We start from the raw sequence: 17,263 nt of genomic DNA, 5'->3' as shown, positions 1-17,263 counted from the left end.
AAGAATCACAAGGATGGGACAAATAGCATTTCACATGAAGCTGAAAATCAGCAGACCTACCTAACACAGGTCACAATGTCTGTTACGATAATCTGAGGTCAAAAGCATCAATCGGGAGAATGTACCATAAAGCTATGTGTCTTAGGACTGAATATCACAATTGCTTAATTGTTGTGTGGTTAGAGAATATGTTGTCATGGACTTGTATGTTAACTCACCAGTTTGTATTAATTTTAAATAGTTAGTCTGATTATAACACAAAATACATTTGCATTTTAGGTTATAAAAAACAAGGGAGAATTCAGGTGTTACATCCCCCCCAAAAAAATGGCTAAAGTATACTACATTCTCAAACTTTCATTTCATGTGCGGTTTCAAGCGTGATTTAACAAAGTTTATGGAGGATATAAGAATTCTGGAAGTTTTAGCTAGGAGAAATTTGAAAGAAGAACAAACAACATTAGGCCAAAGATAATATCTATAGGACTCGGTGCCTTAGCAAAACCAAAGTATCAAAAGAGCAGCATTGTTAGGATGAGTAAGGATGGATTGTTAGGTTACGGTCAATTTTATACCGGGCAGAACCGTGAATAGTCAAGATGTCACCTTTGACCCGGCAAAGAAGCCTTTTCACTTTTGCTGTTTACGTGCAAGATTTTTCTTTACTTATGGAGATGGAGCCTGGCCAGCTTTATCTTTATAGATCAAGGAGAATCTTGCTAACATAAAACAACTTAGGATTTTTCAGCGTCTTAGACAAGAGAAGATGTAACATACCTTTAAAGCATATTGTAAAAGACAGTGGTGAGGATAGGGTTTGCTGTGTTTGTAGATCATTGTGTCTTGATCCTTGTGTATGACGTATTTGGGCCTGATGAAGTCATCTCTGTTGGTAAGAGGAGTGAAGTGTGAAAACTTGAACTAGTAAGATCTAAGTCGTTGACAGATTAAGCAGTTAACAAAGAAGTAAGTTCTTTGAAGTAAGGGAGTAAGTAGGATGAAACTTTGAAAAAAGCAACTATTCTGTTGGGTTAGGGTGGGGGGGTTGGGGTTGGGGTTAACGGTTAGGGGGTTAGGGGTTAGGGAGTTAGGGTGGGGGGTTAGGGGCAGGGCTTGGGGGTGGGGTTAGTACCCGAGGGTTAGGGGTTAGGGTTTAGGGGGTTAGGGGGTTGGGGTTAGGACCAGTGCTCCCAGTCCCCCCTCCCCACCCCCCCAGGGGCTCCCAGTCCCCCCCAGTCCCCCTCCCAGCACTCCCAGTCCCCCTGATCCCCCTCCCAGCCCATCCCTGTACCTCCCAGCGGCTCCCAGTGCCTCGAACTGGTGCCGGTGAATGAGGGGGGCGGGGGGCAGGAAGGGGAGGGGCCAGGAGCTAGGGGGCAGGGCCAGGAGCTAGGGGGCGGGGATCCGTGGGGCAGGGTCCCCGTGGGGTGGGGCAGGGGTGCAGCCCCTGGGGTTCTCCCATTGGCTCGCTGGCTGCAGCGGACCCCTGAGGACCCCAGCGAGGGGAGGGCCAGGGGGATGGTTTTTGGGGGGGGAGCGCGGGGGAGGGTCAAAAGGGTTTGAGGGGGTCCAGGAGGGGCTCCTAAGGGTTGGGGAGGGGTCCCAGGAGGGTCTGAAGGGGATCCCAGAAGGGCAGAAAAAGGTGGGATGGGAATTGGGGGGAGGGGCTGGGTCTGGGGGGGCTCTGGGAGGTCCGTAAGGGTCTGCAGGGGTCCGCCAGACTCCGCGGGGGTCCCCAGGGGTCTGGAATGGTCCTTAAGAGTCCATAGGGGTCCGCGGGGGTCTCTTACGGGCCCCTGCAGACCCTTGGGGACCCCCACATATCCCTCCAGACCCTAGGGGACCCCTGCAGACCCCCCCAGAACCCTGCGGACCCCCCCAGAACCCTGCGGACAGCCAAGGACCCTGACAGACCCTTGGGGACCCCTCAGGACCCCCACGGTCCTTTAGGGACCCTCAAAAGGGAGAGGGCAGAGGGGGGGAGGTGGGATGGGCACTGCTCCCGGGGATGCCGGCGCCGGGGTCCCGGGGGCGTGAAAGGGGAATTGGGGGGGGCCCTCTGGAGGGTCCCAAAGGAGCTGGGGAGGGGCTGTGAGGGTTAGGGGTCTCTGGGGTTTGAGGTTTTGGGGTCCTGCAGGATTCGGGGAGGTCTCACTGTGGTTTTCGGCGTCCCTGCAGCCCCGGGACCCCCCCGGGACCCCTCTCTCCCCCTGGGCCCCCCCCAGCCACATCGCGAGCAGTTAGCAGCGCAGCTGTGCCGCCGCCTGGTGGCTCAGTGCTGTCCCCGCGCGTCACGGTCGGCACTGCAGATGGGCAGCGGCGAGTGCTGCCTCCAGGAGGCCGAGGGCTGAGCCGCGCCGGGGGGGCTCTGCGCTCCTAGCAGCGACAGCTTCCCCCAGAGGAGCTCTGAGGCCAGCTCCAAGGTTCAGTTTGGGTTCTCCTGGGGATCTCAGACCCCACTGCTCTGATTTCACAGCTGTGTTTCCTTCCCTGCCTAGGGGACAGGATGCCCTCACTCCTGGAGAGAGAGAGGCACAGCCTGAGAAGCCTGGAGCTGTGTGGGCTGTAGATGCTCTTCACCAGCTGGGAGCCATCCCCCCAGGAGTCTTCCACCAGAGAGCCTTCTGCGGGGTGCCACGGTAAGCAGGGTGCAGGTGAAGGGGTCCAGAGCAGGGCAGCAGGGCTGGGGAGGGGGCTGGGGCACAGAGCCCTGGGCAGGGGGCTGGGGCACAGAGTCCTGTGAGGAGAGGCTGAGGGAGCTGGGGTTGCTTAGCCAGGAGAAGAGGAGGCTCAGGGGAGACCTTCTTGCTCTCTACACCTACCTGAAGGGAGGCCGTAGCCAGGTGGGGGTTGGGCTCTCCTCCCAGGCACCCAGCACCAGAACAAGAGGACACAGCCTCAAGCTGTGCCAGGGGAGGTTTAGGCTGGAGGTGAGGAGGAAGTTCTTCCCAGCAAGAGAGGTTGGCCCTGGGGATGTGCTGCCCAGGGGGGTGTGGTGGAGTCTCCCTCCCTGGAGATGTCCAGGAGGGGCCTGGGTGGGGCCCTTGGTGCCATGGTCGAGTTGATCAGATGGGGCTGGGTGGGAGGTTGGACTCGAGGACCTCTGAGGCCTTTTCCAACCTCATTAATTCTCTTCCCATCCTATTTCATCTTCCCCTGGGTGGGAGGTTGGACCTGACGCTCCCCAAGGCCCGTCCCAGCCTGGTTCGTGCTGCTTCTGCGTGTTCAGGACAGGGATTCCCTGCTCAGTCTCTCTGCTCAGGGATTCCTCCTCTTCAGAGGTGTGAGAGAGGCTTCCCAGCCAGCCTGAACTATTTCCCCCTCTGCATTTGCCCCCCTGAACAGAAGCACAGGGGGGGAGATGCAGTCCTGTCCTGGCTGTTCTCGCCGGCATTGTGCTTCTCCCTGCCCACCCTACCCCTTCCTGGGGGCTGCCTGCTCAGAGCTGACAGGTGAGGGGAAGCAGTTCCAGATCTGCCTCACGGCTGTTCCCTCCTTCCCTTCTTTCTGGAGGGAGGCAGTGAGGGGGAGGAGAGGCTCTGCAGATGAGGCACAGCAGCAGCAGAGGGCTATGGAGGGAGGAGAGCAGACTCCAGGGGCCTCCAGGTCAGAGCCGTGCGGTTAGCATCACAGCTCCTGCTCCATCACCACCACCACCACTTCTGCCCCCAGCCCAGCACCAGGGGCAAGGCCCTCACCAGCCAGGACACCACCCAGAGGAGCTCAGCCCCAGCAGGAAGCCCCAGCCAGCACCCCTGGATGGGATTGGGGCGGTCATCACCCCTGGCCCTGACAGCCAGGGGGCTGCCAGGACCCCAACCTTCTGTCACCACCACCATCACTCAGCGTGCACCAGAGACACTCACCAGGGATGCAAGGAGGATCCTCAGCCCAGGCAGGCTCATCCTAGGGGAGCTGCTCTTCCTGGGGGAGGGGATTAAATAGGGGAGTGGGTGGGAGGGGCCAGGTGGCCACACCTGGGGTGGGAGGAGACTCCAGCTGAGCCCAGGTGCCGATGGATTGAGGGGATGAAGAGGGGAAGTGGGGCAGGTGAGGGACTTCAAGGGTGTCAGGGAGTGACAGGGCTGGGGGGCATGGAACAAAACCCAGAAGGGGGGAGGTTCCGATTGGATGCCAGGAGGAAGCTCTTCCCCATCAGGGTGGTGAGGCTCTGGCACAGGTTGCCCAGGGAGGTGGTGGTAGCCTCACCCCTGGGCGATTTGGAGGCCAGGCTGGAGGTGGCTCTGGGCAGCCCGATCCAGGGTGAGGCATCCCTGCCCATGGCAGGGGGGTTGGAACTGGCCGATCCCTGAGGCCCCCTCCCCTCCCCTCCCTTCCCCTCTTCTCCTCTCCCTTCCCCTTTCCTTCTCAGAGCCCAGGCCTGGACGCCTGGCAGGCTGCTGAGCAGCCCTGATGCCTGCAAGCCGCCGTCCGCTCCGGGGGGAAAGAGACGCTCTCGCTCTCCCTGGCCAAGGCTGGTTCTCTTTCTGGCTCACACAAGGACTCCACAGGTCAGGTGATGAGGTGAGATGGATCTGAGACACGTCGTGGAGCCACTTGTGTAAGCATCTTGAGTCTTGCCGAGAGGTTGTTGCTTGTTCCTGCAGAGAAAGGAGTGCTGGGTGTGTTGCGGTGCATCTTCCATCCAGCTGTGCTCTACAGTCTCTCTGGGACCGAGCGCCGGCTCTGTGCAGTGCCTCCGGGGGAGGGGTGAAGGGCACTGGGAGCGTAGGAAAGCAGAAAGGGTCCCAGGAGGGTTTCAGGACAAGGGAGAACAACAGGCTGCTGATACTGGAAGGATGGCCTGGTGATAAAAAAGAGCGGACTGCAGTACACAGCCTGAAGCGTGAGGCAGGGGGACGCTTGCCTCCCTGCTGGAGAAGATCAACCTGATACGGGATGAAGATAACGATGGAGCAAACTCAGAGAGCAGCAGTGGTGCAGGAGTGCCAGGGAAGTGCTCGGGCTGCTGGATTTCCCCTCTGTAAACTGCCTGTTCTGTACCAATAAATGATTCCTGCTGCAGCAATAAATGATTCCTGCTGCACCAGTAAATGATTCCTGCTGCACCAGTAAGTGATTCCTGCTGCACCAATAAGTGATTCCTGCTGCAGCAATAAATGATTCCTGCTGCACCAATAAATGATTCCTGCTGCACCAATAAATGATTCTTGCTGCACCAGTAAGTGATTCCTGCTGCAGCAATAAATGATTCCTGCTGCACCAATAAATGATTCCTGCTGCACCAGTAAGTGATTCCTGCTGCACCAATAAATGACTCCTGCTGCACCAATAAGTGATTCCTGCTGCAGCAATAAATGATTCCTGCTGCACCAATAAATGATTCCTGCTGCACCAGTAAGTGATTCCTGCTGCACCAATAAATGATTCCTGCTGCACCAGTAAATGATTCCTGCTGCACCAGTAAGTGATTCCTGCTGCACCAATAAGTGATTCCTGCTGCAGCAATAAATGATTCCTGCTGCACCAATAAATGATTCCTGCTGCACTAGTAAGTGATTCCTGTTGCACCAATAAATGATTCCTGCTGCACCAGTAAATGATTCCTGCTGCACCAGTAAGTGATTCCTGCTGCACCAATAAATGATTCCTGCTGCACCAGGGGGGTCCCTGCATGCATTCCCACACGGGAGTCTCCTGTGCCTAGCAGGAGAAAACTCTGCTCTCTTTCTGCTCCATGTCAGTCTAGGAAGTAGCTTTCGGGGTAGCCTGTGGGGCACCGGAGCACCGCAGCAGGCTGCATGGCTTCAGGAGGATCCAAGGGCGGCTGCGTCTGAGGCACAAAGGCAGCAGCGAGGAACCTGCCTGCGGCCTCCGATGGAGGCCTCGGGTGGAGCATCGCTGCCCAGGGGTCCAACCCAAACTGGGTGTGAGAGACATCGACCTCTGGCACATTCCCCACTGTGGGGCAGCCACCAGCCGGCAGCACGGGGGCTGGAGTAGCTGCAGCTGTTTGTGGGGGACCCTTCCCTGCCCCCCTTCATTGCTGCAGCAGAGCTCCCCTTCGGGGGGAGAGGGGATGTGTACACAACTGACTAGGAAAGGACCGAGCTGCTGGCCGGGCAGTTTGCTTCACATTCTGCCTTTTGGGGGGAGAATCAAAGGGAGCGGGGGGATTCTGGGCGGACATGGGGCAGGGGGATGCTGCAGCAGAGGAGCAGGTGAGGGCTGGGGGCACCCCCCTAAACCGCTGACAAGTCTCGGAGGGGAACACAGAACATTTCACAGCGTCAGTGCCGTGAGAGGCGATGTGGAGCAGACCCTCTCCAGCTGGAGAGGGAGGAGTTGGAGCGACTGCTGTGTCACAAAACTTTGGAAACGACCCCCCGTCTCCCCTCTCTGTTTTAAAGGCTGTGAGAATCGTAATGAAGTCACACAGGGGCTTGAGCTATAAGCACAGCCTGCGGCCGTACCCATCATAAACAGAGGCTTTTACCTGCGCGCGGTGTAGGGTTTCGATTTAAATGCCAAAACATCCCGAACGGGGCCGGGCCGAGCTGCTGCCCACGCCCAGGGCAGTGCTCAGGGCCGCCCCCGCGTGCGTCACGGGCGGCACCGCCGCCGTGCCGCGGCGCGTGCCGCCCCGAGGGCGCTCAGCGCTGCAGCGAACCGCGCTGAACGCTTGAAATGCTGGAAAGTTGTTAGGGGGAGAAGGGAAAAGGGAGAGAGAGCCTGACTCGATCGCTGACATGGGTACAACTCCTGCGCCGCAGCGAGGCTCCAGTCCCGCCAGGGCGATAGCGTCGCGATCGTTGCCATGGGTTCAGCGCATGCGTCGCAGCGAGGGTTGTTCGCGCGCACGGGGCTGGCGGCTTTAAAACGGCGCTCACTGGCCCGCCGGGGCTATCGGGTTCCTGCTCGCTCCGTGCTAGGTGAGTGCCTGCCTCCACAGCTCTCCGGGGCTTTCCTCTGGCAGCTGCAGGACCGCACTCTGGCTTTGCTTGCAGGGGGGTTCCCGGAGCCGAGCCGGGACCGTTTGGGAGCCGCGACGGGGCAGGGGACTCGCGCACTACCGGCCGGGGCTGGGGCCGGGGCGAGCGGGCGGGCGGGCCGGCCGGGGCGGGCGAGCGGGCGGGCCGGGGCGAGCGGGCCGGCCGGGGCGAGCGAGCGGGCGGGCAGGCGGGCGGGCCGGCCGGGGCGAGCGAGCGAGCGAGCGGGCGGGCGGGCCGGGGCGAGCGGGCGGGCGGGCCGGGGCGAGCGAGCGAGCGGGAGGGCCGGGGCGAGCAGCAGTCAGGAAGAGTCAGGAGGGGTCTTCTCCCGGTAACAGTAAGTGCTCTTCTAGCGTGGCACCTGTCGTCTTTGTGTTCCTCCCCGTAACTCCAAATTCCCTTCCTAGTGCTCTCACTGCCTTTCCAAGTCTCCCAGTAACTCCCCCACAGCTCTGCGAGTTAAATGAATGCCAGAGAAAAATGAGATGCCTGTGCAGTGTTTTTCTAGGGTGCAGGGAAACCTACTCACAGCTTTACAACGTGAGTAACTGAGAGCTAAGCTTTGCTTTTTGCTCCACTCCTTACCGTTTGACTCTTTGCTTTCCACTTGGTCGACCAAGCAAGGCTGATGTCACTTCACAGTCGCTACCCCGTTGGTGCCTGCCTGCGAGTGCCAGGACCCTTCCCGGAACCACAGGACAGAAGGAGGGTTTGTCTCTCTCGCGGTGCCCTGAGCAGGAGTCGTACGAACACAGGCTCAGAAAGCTGAAACCATCGAAAGATTTAATTAGAGAGCAACAGGCATTAGAGGTTGGTTGATGGCCAGGGAGAAATGCACCGACTGCAAGGCAATGGGGGCGTAGTAAATCCTGGGGAACAGGGAACACGCTCGGAGACGCAGAGCCACGCAACAGCTCTCACAGAGAGGCGCAGCAAAAACTCAGCTGCGTCCCGAAGGCGCAAACCCTACCAAGAAGGGCGTCCGTGGGTCGGGGCTATCAGAAGCAGGGCAGCCCCTCAGCTGTCTCTGTCTTTCCTACCGCGATGCCACGTGGGGGTGGGCAATTGTGGGGGGGTTACAGACCATTGCAAAAACAGGGCGGAGGGCTTGCCAGCGCCGGGCAAACCAACCCCAGGGGCGGCTGCTGCCAAGAGGCTTGGTCACACCTAGCGGAGCATGTTGGAAACTGGGGACATTCAGCGTATCCCGCAGCAGAATGTGACTCCGGCTGAGAGAGGATGAACTCAGAGGGGGCAACACACATCAATGCATTATAGTCACTGTGCGAATAGTTAGAAGTCGGTCTAACCTCTTTCCCTCCTGGCTTAACACCAGCCTGGCGTCCAGGACTCAACATACGCACTGCACAGCAACCCACAGAGCTCCTGGGTCATCCCACCTGTACTTGTTCCTGCTGTCCCTGCAGCAATGGACTGTTCCTGATTTTTTTTTTTTCCTCTTTTCCTTTCAAAGTCAGACTGATTCCTGATTCTTCTCCACATCCCTGCCCAGTTCCAGCACCAGAGAGACTGCCCTGAGAGAGAACGAGCCGGGATAACCAGGGGCTCGCCTCGAGGAGTCGAATACCACGTGCCAAGAGTGGATGACAGGGCTGTGACAGGGGAGCGGGAGGGGAATGGAGGGGTGGCTTGTGGCGGGTGAACGCCCATTCTGAAGACAGGGTGGAGGGCTTGCGAGTGTTCTACTAAACTCTCTGCTTCCCAGCTGACTCCAAATTATTTCTTGCTGGATTTGGTCCTTTCCTTTTTTTTTTTTCCCCCCTCTGTTGGGAGGGAGGAGGGGGGGAGCAGGAGAGAGATTCTCAGCCTCGACACCATCCAAGCTCTGAGCTCCCAGGTAAGGGTCAAATCGCTGCAGCGACGACACAGCCGAGGAGCGGGCGAGTGAGGGGCGGGGGCAGCCTCTCCCAAACGCTGCCGGCGGACTGCTTGCCCGAACGTTCCCGGAGGGGACGGAAACCCATGACAAAACGTAAGTATTAGCGTGAGGTATTGTAGCGGAGGAAAAGCCATGCTGTTCCTCCAGAGGTTGCAGAGCAGTAGTAACGTGTACGCCAAAAGGTTTCCAATGGCCCTGAGCGGCAAATTAAAACCGCACAACACACACAAAGGAGACCCCACTGGTTTTATATTCAGTTGTTTAATTTGAATGGAAAGGCCTCTGAAGAGAGGCCAGCTGAGTTGCTCCCCACGCACCCGGAGGAGATGCCCCCCCTGACCGGTCAGCGTCCCCCCCCCACTTCAGGGGGTTTGTGGGCATCTATGGTGGGTGTGGGGGGTATCAAAGAGGAATTCAGGGACATGTGGGAGCCAATGGAGGGTCACCTGGGGGCACTTCAGTTGGATGGTTAGGGTTAGTTGGGGGGGGGGGAGTGGGGGCTGGCTTGCTGGCAGCCTCTGGTGTGTGTGGGGGGTTGGCCAGCTTGGCAGCGGCGGCCTCTGTTATTGGGCGGGGGGGTTGGCTGGCTTGGCGGCGGCAGCAGCGTCTGTTGTTGGTTGGGGGGTTGGCCGGCTTGGCAGCGGCGGCTTCTGTTGGGTGGGGGGCGGGATGCGTGGCTGGCTTGGCCACAGCCTTTGTTGTTGGGTGGGGGGTGTTGGCTGGTTTGGTGGCAGCCCATGTTTTTGGGTGTGTGTGGGGGGGTGGCTGGCTTTTTGGCGGCAGCTTCTGTTATTGGGTGGGGTGTGGGGGGGGGGCTTGGCCTGGCGGTGGCCTCTGTTATTGGTTGGGGGGGTGGGATGCGTGGCTGGTTTGGCGGTGGCCTCTGTTATTGGGTGGGGATGGGGGGGTCGCTGGCTTGGCGGCGTCACCCTCCATTTTTTGGGGGGGTTGGGGGGTGGCTGGCTGCAGCAGCTTCTGTTGCTGGGGGGTATGGGGGGATTCGCTGGTGCGGCGGCGGCCTCTGTTTTTTTGGGGGCTTTGGGGGCGCCTGGCTTGGGGGCGGCAGCTTCTCTTGCTGGGGTGGGGGGGTTGACTGGCTTGGCGGCAGCGGCTTATGTGGTTGGTTGGGGAGGGTGGCTGGCTTTTTGGCGGCGGTCTCTGGTGTTGGGTGGGTGGGGGGGTGGCTGGCTTGGTGGTGGCAGTGTCTGTTGTTTGGGGGGTTGGCTGGCATGGCAGTGGCAGCCTCTGTTGGGTGGGGGGTGGGATGTGTGGCTGCCTCGGCAGCGGCCTCTGTTGTGTGTGTGGGGTAGGGGTGTTGGCTGGTTTGGCGGCAGCCCATGTTTTTGGGTGTGGGGGTGTGGCTGGCTTTTTGGCGGTGGCCTCTGTTATTGGGTGGGGGTAGGCTTGGTGGCAGCGCCCTCTGGTTTTTGGGGGGGTTAGGGGGTGGCTGGCTTGGTGGCGGCAGCTTCTGTTGCAGGGCTGGGGGGTGGCTGGCTTGGCAGCGGCGGCCTCTGTTGTGACTGGGGTGGGTGGGATGCGTGGCTGGCTTGTCAGCCGCCTCTGTGTTTTGGGGGGTGTGGGGGGTGGCCAGCTTGGCGAAGGCAGCTTCTGTTGCTGGGGTGGGATGCGTCGCTGGCTTGGCGGCAGCTTCTGTTGCTGGGGGGCATGGGGTGGTTGCTTGTCTTGGTGGCGGCCTATGTGGCTAGGTGGGGGGGGCTGTGGCTGGCTTGGTGGCGGCCTCTGTAGTTTGGGGGGGTTGAGGGGTGGCTGGCGCGGCGGCGGCAGCTTCTGTTGCTGGGGGGCATGAGGGGATTTGCTGGCTTGGCGGCAGCGTCCTCTGTGGTTGGGGGGGTGGCTGGCTTTTTGGCGGTGGCCTCTGTTGGCGTTGGGTGGGTGGGGGGGTGGCTGGCTTTGCAGCGACGGCCTCTGTTATGGGGTGGTGGGCAGGCTGCCTTGGCGGCGGCAGTGTCTTGTTGGTTGGGGGTTTGGCTGGCTTGGCAGCGGCAGCCTCTGTTGGGCGGGGGGTGGGATGCGTGGCTGCCTTGGCAGCGGCCTCTGTTGTTGGGTGGGGGGTAGGAGTGTTGGCTGGTTTGGTGGCAGCCCATGTGTTTGGGTGTGTGTGGGGTGGCTGGCTTTTTGGCGGCAGCCTCTGTTACTGGGTGGGCTGTGGGGGGGGCTGGCTTGGCTTGGTGGCTGTGGCCTTTGTGGTTGGGGGGGGGGCTGGCTTGGCGGCGGTGGCCTGTGTTGGGAGGGGGGGGGACTGGCTTGGTGGCAGCGGCCTCTGTTGTGACTGGGGTGGGTGGGATGCGTGGCTGGTTTGGTGGCGGCCTCTGTTATTGGGTGGGGGTTGGGGGGGTGGCTGGCATGGTGGCGGCGTCCTCTGTGGTTTGGGGGGGTTGGGGGGTGGCTGGCGCGGCGGCGGCAGCTTCTGTTGCTGGGGGGCATGAGGGGATTTGCTGGCTTGGCGGCAGCGTCCTCTGTGGTTGGGGGGGTGGCTGGCTTTTTGGCGGCGGCCTCTGTTGGCGTTGGGTGGGTGGGGGGGTGGCTGGCTTTGCAGCGACGGCCTCTGTTATGGGGTGGTGGGCAGGCTGCCTTGGCGGCGGCAGCGTCTGTTGTTGGTTGGGGGTTTGGCTGGCTTGGCAGCGGCGGCCTCTGTTGGGCGGGGGGTGGGATGCGTGGCTGCCTTGGCAGCGGCCTCTGTTGTTGGGTGGGGGGTAGGGGTGTTGGCTGGTTTGGTGGCAGCCCATGTTTTTGGGTGTGTGTGGGGTGGCTGGCTTTTTGGCGGTTGCCTCTGTTACTGGGTGGGCCGTGGGGGGGTGCTGGCTTGGCTTGGTGGCGGTGGCCTCTGTTGTGACTGGGGTGGGTGGGTGGGATGCGTGGCTGGTTTGGCGGCGGCCATTGTTATTGGGTGGGAGTTTGGGGGGCAGGCTTGGTGGCAGCGCCCTCTGTTTTTTGGGGGGGTTAGTGGGTGGCCGGCTTGGCGGCGGCAGCTTCTGTTGCTGGGGGGTGTGGGGCAATTTGCTGGCTTGGTGGCAGCGGCCTCTGTTTTTTGGGGGGGTTAGGGGATGGCCGGCTTGGTGGCGGCAGCTTCTGTTGCGGGGCTGGGGGGTGGCTGGCTTGGCAGCAGCGGCCTCTGTTGTGACTGGGGTGGGTGGGATGCGTGGCTGGCTTGTCAGTGGCCTCTGTTTTTTGGGGGGGGTGGGGGGTGGCCAGCTTGGCGACGGCAGCTTCTGTTGCTGGGGGGCATGGGGTGGTTGCTTGTCTTGGCGGCGGCCTGTGTGGCTGGGTGGGGGGGCTGTGTCTGGCTTGGTGGCGGCGGCCTCTGCTGTGACTGGGGTGGGTGGGATGCGTGGCTGGTTTGGTGGCGGCCTCTGTTATTGGGTGGGGGTTGGGGGGGTGGCTGGCGTGGTGGCAGCGCCCTCTGTGGTTTGGGGGGGTTGAGGGGTGGCTGGTGCAGCAACGGCAGCTTCTGTTGCTGGGGTGGTGTGGGGGTTGGCTGGCTTGGCGGCAGCGGCCTATGTGGTTGGTTGGGGGGGTGGCTGGCTTTTTGGCGGCGGCCTCTGTTGGTTGTGGGTGGGTAGGGGGGTGGCTGGCTTTTTGGCAGTGGCCTCTGTTACTGGGTGGGCCGTGGGGGGGGGCTGGCTTGGCTTGGCGGCGGCCCCTGTTATTGGTTGGGGGTGTGGGGGAGTGGGGGGGTGTCTGTCTTGGCGGCGGCGGCCTATGTGGTTGGGTGGGGGGGCTGTGGCTGACTTGGTGGCGGCGGCCTCTGTGTTTTGGGGGGCTTGGGGGCTGCCTGGCTTGGCAGCGTCCGCTTCTGTTGCTGGGGAGGGGGGGTTGGCTGGCTTGGCGGCAGCTTCTGTTGCTGGGGGGCATGAGGGGATTTGCTGGCTTGGCGGCAGCGTCCTCTGTGGTTGGGGGGGGTGGCTGGCTTTTTGGCGGCAGCCTCTGTTGGTGTTGGGTGGGTGGGGGGGTGGCTGGCTTTGCAGCGACGGCCTCTGTTATGGGGTGGTGGGCCGGCTGCCTTGGCGGCGGCAGCGTCTGTTGTTGGTTGGGGGTTTGGCTGGCTTGGCAGCCGCGGCCTCTGTTGGGCGGGGGGTGGGATGCGTGGCTGCCTTGGCAGCGGCCTCTGTTGTTGGGTACGGGGTAGGGGTGTTGGCTGGTTTGGTGGCAGCCCATGTTTTTGGGTGTGTGTGGGGTGGCTGGCTTTTTGGCGGCGGCCTCTGTTACTGGGTGGGCCGTGGGGGGATGCTGGCTTGGCTTGGTGGCTGTGCCCTCTGTGGTTGGGGGGGGGGGGGGCTGGCTTGGCGGTGGTGGCCTGTGTTGGGTGTGGGGGGACTGGCTTGGTGGCGGCGGCCTCTGTGACTGGGGTGGGTGGGATGCGTGGCTGGTTTGGCGGCGGCCTCTGTTATTGGGTGGGGGTTGGGGGGGTGGCTGGCGTGGTGGTGGCGCCCTCTGGTTTTTGGGGGGGTTAGTGGATGGCCGGCTTGGCGGCGGCAGCTTCTGTTGCTGGGGGGTGTGGGGCAATTTGCTGGCTTGGTGGCAGCGGCCTCTGTTTTTTGGGGGGGTTAGGGGATGGCCGGCTTGGTGGCGGCAGCTTCTGTTGCTGGGGTGGGATGCGTCGCTGGCTTGGCGGCAGCTTCTGTTGCTGGGGGGTATGGGGTGGTTGCTTGTCTTGGCGGCGGCCTATGTGGCTGGGTGGGGGGGCTGTGGCTGGCGCGGTGGCGGCCTCTGTTGTGACAGGGGTGGGTGGGATGCGTGGCTGGTTTGGTGTCAGCATCTGTTATTGGGTGGGGGTTGGGGGGGTGGCTGGCGTGGTGGCGGTGCCCTCTGTGGTTTGGGGGGGTTGAGGGGTGGCTGGTGCGGCAGTGGCAGCTTCTGTTGCTGGGGTGGGGGGGGGTTGGCTGGCTTGGCGGCAGCAGCGTCTGTGGTTGGTTGGGGGGGTGGCTGGCTTTTTGGCGGTGGCCTCGGTTGTGGGTGGGTAGGGGGGGTGGCTGGCTTTTTGGCAGTGGCCTCTGTTACTGGGTGGGCCGTGGGGTGGGGGCTGGCTTGGCTTGGTGGCGGCCCCTGTTATTGGGTGGTGGAGTGGGGGGGTGTCTGGCTTGGCGGTGGTGGCCTCTGTTATTGGGTGGGAGGGGTGGGATGCGTGGCTGGTTTGGCGGCAGCCTCTGTTATTGGGTGGGGGAGTGGGGGGGTGGCTGTCTTGGCAGCGGCGGCCTATGTGGTTGGGGGTGGTGTCTGGCTTTTTGGCGGTGGCCTCTGTTGGCGTTGGGTGGGTGGGGGGGTGGCTGGCTTGGCAGCAGCGGCCTCTGTTATGGGGTGGTGGGCTGGCTGCCTGGTGGCAGCAGCATTTTTTGTTGGTTGGGGGTTTGGCTGGCTTGGCAGCAGCGGCCTCTGTTGGGCGGGGAGTGGGATGCGTGGCTCCTTGGCAGCGGCCTCTGTTGTTGGGTGGGGGATAGGGGTGGTGGCTGATTTGGCGGCAGCCCATGTTTTTGGGTGTGTGGGGGGTGGCTGGCTTTTTGGCAGCGGCCTCTGTTACTGGGTGGGCCGTGGGGGGGGGCTGGCTTGGCTTGGCGGCGGTGGCCTCTGTGGTTTGGGGGGGGGCTGGCTTGGCGGCGGTGGCCTCTGTGGTTGGGGGGGGCTGGCTTGGCGGCGGTGGCCTCTGTTGGGGGGGGGGGGGACTGGCTTGGTGGCGGCGGCCTCTGTTGTGACTGGGGTGGGTGGGATGCGTGGCTGGTTTGGCGGCGGCCTCTGTTATTGGGTGGGGGTTGGGGGTGGCTGGCTTGGTGGTGGCGCCCTCTGTGGTTTGGGGGGGGTTGGGGGGTGGCCGGCTTGGCGGCGGCAGCTTCTGTTGCTGGGGTGGGGGTTTGGCTGGCTTGGCGGCAGCTACTGTTGCTGGGGGGGGGGGGGGGGGGTTGCTTGTCTTGCCAGCGGCCTATGTGTTTGGGTGGGTGGAGGGGCTGGCTTGGCGGCGGCCTCAGTTTGGGGGGCGTGGCTTGGTGGCGGTGGCCTCAGTTGGATCCAACTGAAAGGTCCTTTTGGAGCCCCTCCAGAGCCTCCCCATATACCTCTCTGTGTGCCCGAATTCCCCTTTGATACCCCCAGATCCACCTTAGATGCTAGCAGGCCCCTTAAGAGCGGGGGCAGCACTGACCAGGTAGGGGATTCTCACCCCTGTGTGTGGGGGGAGGCTTCGCTGGGCTCTCCTCAGAGGTTACTTCCATTCAAATTAAAGAGACCAAAACCCAAAGAAACCTCAGGACAAAGAATAAAGGCAAAAGAAACAAAGGATCCCCCCCCCCAACACACACTGAGGAGGGTTCCCCCTCTTTAATTCCTTGAGACCCATTTCGTAGTTCTGTTTTCAAACTGCTTTGCTCTGCTTGCAATCGGCTTCTACCTGCTAGCAGCCTTTGTGTGTAACGGAAGAGACGCAGCGGGGGTGAGTTCAGAGCCTTGTTACCTGGCACTTAGTGCCAGTCCTGACTACCTATATGAACAGGAGAGATTGGCAGTCTTAGGGCGAGTCGGCTCGGCTCTCTGTGAAGCCGGAGGATTTCCTTCCCCCGAACAGACGGCGGCTCCGCCCAGCCGGGCTGCCTCTCACCAGGCGCGCCGGGGCTCGGCTCCCCCGGGCGCCAGCCGGCTCCGCCGAGGTCTGCTCTCAGCTCGTCTTCCTTTAGCTTCCGTGGGTTCCCTTCGTCCGGCTGAGCTCCGCACCAGGTTAGTGCCAGCCTCTGTCGCTGTCCGCGGTTCCCGTGTAGGTGCTCTGAAGGTTCGATACGCCTGAATGTCCTAGGAGGGGATTAAAAGCCCTAAGACTTCACATAAGTCGCTGGTAAGAAAAGGAGGAAAACTATCTGCAGAAACCAGGAAAACGTGCAGCAGACTTCTGGGAAATAGTCCAACCTCCTCTTTCACAGAAGTAAGGTGAGTTTGTGAAACCGCTCGGCTCCAAGACCTTTAGGAGAGATCCCACAGCCGTCCAGGGCTGTAGCGAGCCCTATAGAACTCCGGCAGTTACCCGAGCCGTGGCGTTCGTCTTTTCCCCCAGATCGGTTTCCGAGGACCGCGGCGGGACCCCTCTCCGTCGGGCCGCGGGGCCCGCCGAGGCGCAGGACCTCTCCGGGCGCCCCCTTAGAGGCTTCTCAGGCAGAGCTCTTTTAACTCAGTCAGATCACCCCAGGAAGAGACAAGAGCCTTCAGGCAGGAAAAGGACTGCTGGCAAGGGAAAGGGGTAATGTGTAAGCCCTAAGGGGGCGTCCCACAAGGGAGAAAGGCAAATCGCTGCCACAGGTAAGAGCCCTCGGGGTGGAACCAGGGGGTTCCACTAAGCATTCCAATGGGGGAGACTGCAAAGGTTTTCATATAGCAATTGACCCTCTTCTTTACTATCCATGTAAACAGGAAAGTTTCAGTTTTAGGGTGAGTCGGCATAGCGCTTTCAGCGAAGGAAAAGATTTTTCCTCGCCTCAGCCGGCGGCGACTCAAACTCCCCGCGGCAGCTCACCCGCGGGGCCCCCCGAGACGAGGAGAGGCGAACCGAGGCGAACGGAACCGGACGGAACCGGCGCGGGGCTCCCCGAGGCGAGGCGGAAGGAACCGGCACGTTGGGGGCTTGGCGGGGCTCAGCTCCTCGCTCAGATTCTTCCCGGTTTCCTCGGGCTCCCTTCCAGGTAAGCGCCAGCCTCTGCCGCTCTCGGGGGTTCTTACGTAGCAGCTCGTTTGAAACGCTTGCACGTTCTCGGAGGGGATTAAAATCCCTAAGAGGCCAGCTAACCCTGACACCCCTCTCTTGCAACTTCATAGCTCTGCTGTTTAACTAGGCGCAGCAGTCTGGTATTAATTTGTCTGAAAAGAGGCTTTGAAATGCGCTGCATGGGGTTCTGAAAGACGTAAACTTACAGTGCGTATCTCTAGTACACAACAGCTCACGGATTTTCCTTTGCGTTGTAGGGTTTTTGAACACTCACCGGTTTCGGCGTCGGGTTGGTTTTTCTCGGAACGGAAAACCTGCCGAGCGGAGGCCGGCGGGGCGCTTCCCACGCGCGGCGGCAAGAGACGCCCCCCCGACCGCTCAGCGTAAGTCCGCCGCTTTCAATCGATTCCCCTTTGGTAGGTACGTTGCCAAAATTGGCTTTGCTCTACGCGCAAATCGCTTTTCCGTTCCGGCATCACTTGCATCTCAGAGAGGAGATCCGGTGGGGGGGGGGGTAACTTCAGAGCCTCTTTACCGTCGCAATGAATACCATTCCTGAATATGTCTATAGAGAGGAGAGGATTGTAGTTGGATTTATAGTCTCGGGGCGAGTCGCCTCGGCGCTCTCAGGCAAACGAGAGGGTTTTCTTCCCCTAAAAGGGCGGCTCGGCTCGGCTCGGCGGCGCGGCTCGGCTCGGCGGCGCGGCTCGGCTCGGC

At 61.2% G+C, this 17,263-nt stretch overlaps 1 long non-coding RNA gene across 1 annotated transcript; it reads left to right on the top strand.

Annotated features, from left to right (window-relative positions):
- Positions 1–14,828: 14,828 nt before the first annotated feature.
- LOC137459597 (uncharacterized) lies at positions 14,829–17,045 on the top strand. The gene is made up of 5 exons (XR_010992411.1): positions 14,829–15,570; positions 15,647–15,777; positions 15,902–16,143; positions 16,255–16,523; positions 16,804–17,045. It is a non-coding gene; the product is annotated as an uncharacterized lncRNA (long non-coding RNA).
- Positions 17,046–17,263: the final 218 nt, after the last annotated feature.

The sequence above is a fragment of the Melanerpes formicivorus genome, unplaced genomic scaffold (assembly GCF_026170545.1).
Source record: "Melanerpes formicivorus ecotype bairdi unplaced genomic scaffold, bMelFor1.0.p_v2 SCAF_380, whole genome shotgun sequence".
Classification (NCBI taxonomy): domain Eukaryota; kingdom Metazoa; phylum Chordata; class Aves; order Piciformes; family Picidae; genus Melanerpes; species Melanerpes formicivorus.
Note: the sequence above shows the minus strand (reverse complement) of the source record. Positions and strands in the feature narration are given on the sequence as shown.